The following is a 1958-nucleotide window of genomic DNA, read 5'->3' as shown; positions in this document are numbered from 1 at the left end:
GCCGGCCTGCCTGCCTGCCTCCCTCCCTCCCTGCCTCTATGTCCAACTAAAACATGAAGTCTGTGATGTGGGAGCTGTAGCCATCTGGTTCTTCCTATATCCCGATCACAGACCAAAGAACGATCTTTGCCATAGATTAGTGTTTTCAATAAATATCTGTTCGATGGCTATCGATAAAGGAAATTGTCAACTTTTAACGGCTGTGGACCCTGCTCCTGGGCACCCAGGGAAGCTAGGCTTTAACATTTACCAAGCTCCAAATGACCCTGTCAAACCCCAAAGCGTGTGCTCTGCTTCTGCCCTGAGCACACGTTGCATGTCCGCTTCATTTAAATAAAGAACAACAAAAATGGATCAAAGGGGTGACTTGGCTGGCTGGCTCCCTCAGCTAGGTCAGGGGAGCGGGTGACTCTTCATTGCCGGGCTGTGAGTTCGGGCCTTATGTTGGGTGTGAAGAGGACATAAAAACAAAACCAATCGATCAGTCAGTCAGTCAGCTGAGAATTAAAAAGGAGCCTTCCAAACATACAGATGAGAAAATGGAAGAAAACCTCCCTGGATCCCCAAAGATTAAAGTCATACAGCTTTGCACATACTGAAAACAGAAAATAAACCCTGTAAAAAGTTTCTGCCGTGTCTTTCATCATTATACCTCGTAACAACAACAACAACAACAACAACAACAACAACTCCTCCTCCTCCTCCTCTTCCTCCTCCTCCTCCTCCTCTTCCTCCTTCATCCATTCTATTTAAGAATTCCCAACACTGACAACTCTTACAAAGACCATCCAAGCACGGGACACAGAACTGCATTAGACCACATTCTTATGGCTACCTGACAGACATTAGAACTTCCACCCTTCGTGGTGACACCCCGAGCTCACTGATGAGCTCTGCTTCCGAGTACTCCCGTGAAGCACACCACAAGCTCAGTCCGTGTTCACGGGACCACACTTAACAGATCGGGAACAGAACAGAACACACACCATACGGCGTTCACAGCAGCTGACGGAAGGGCAGGGGAAATACAAGTACCTCACACATCCAACTAATGGGGTTCTCTGAGAACAAAACTCTCTTTACGTCTTCCAACGTCTTCCAACGGGTGTGGATGTCCTTTGGATGCAGAAAACATTCGCACGTCATTTGCTATCGTTGCTCTCGGCACGCTCTTGCACCGAGGCCAAGGGACTGAGACATGCATCTCGCCAGGTTAAAAAAAAATCTATCCATCGTGTGCCACCGCCACTGAGTCTCTGCACGCACTCTCTCCTTTTCTCACTCACACTAGCCTTTCGTACTTTGGCACCACTGTCGTTCGAACACGAGGATCAGAAAACACAAGGTTTCAGAAGTTCAAACAGCCTTCTGGTTCCATAGCACACCCTTGCATTCATAGCATGGAGACGACTCCGCGAAATAAAGAGTAGTGGATATAAATGGGACACCCAAGGTCAAAGTCACAGCCTGTATGGTGTGAAGACGAATTCAAGAGTGAGAAAGCACGTAGACGGAAATATTCCTTCCTATGGCAGAATATTTACAGCACTGCTTTCAATGAAGTGCTTCTCCCGTAAACATTTGAAATGAGATCAACGGCACAGATTCAATGAAGGCTTCATACTGTACTTCTGCATAGGAAGGGGGACAAGTGTCACAAACTACAAACGAAAGCAAAAAGACCAAACACTGTGACACCATGATCTCCAAAAAGGAGGTTTTCCTGGGGGTGGGGAATTAATGTGGTGGGGTTCCAATTAAAACAAGGAAAAAAGAATGTACTTATAATGAATGGTTTCCATAGTGAACACGCACAAAGAATTCACTTGACGAGTCCAGGGATACAATATTACAGGAGAAATCCTTTGATGTCCATTGTAGCCTGTGTGTGTGTGTGTGTGTGTGTGTGTGTGTGGGGGGGGGAGGGAGAGAGAGAGAGAGAGAGAGGGAGATGTGAA

The sequence above is a fragment of the Oryx dammah genome, unplaced genomic scaffold (genome assembly GCF_014754425.2).
Source record: "Oryx dammah isolate SB20612 unplaced genomic scaffold, SCBI_Odam_1.1 HiC_scaffold_2655, whole genome shotgun sequence".
NCBI classification, from domain to species: Eukaryota; Metazoa; Chordata; class Mammalia; order Artiodactyla; family Bovidae; genus Oryx; species Oryx dammah.
This window is presented reverse-complemented; position numbering follows the sequence as displayed.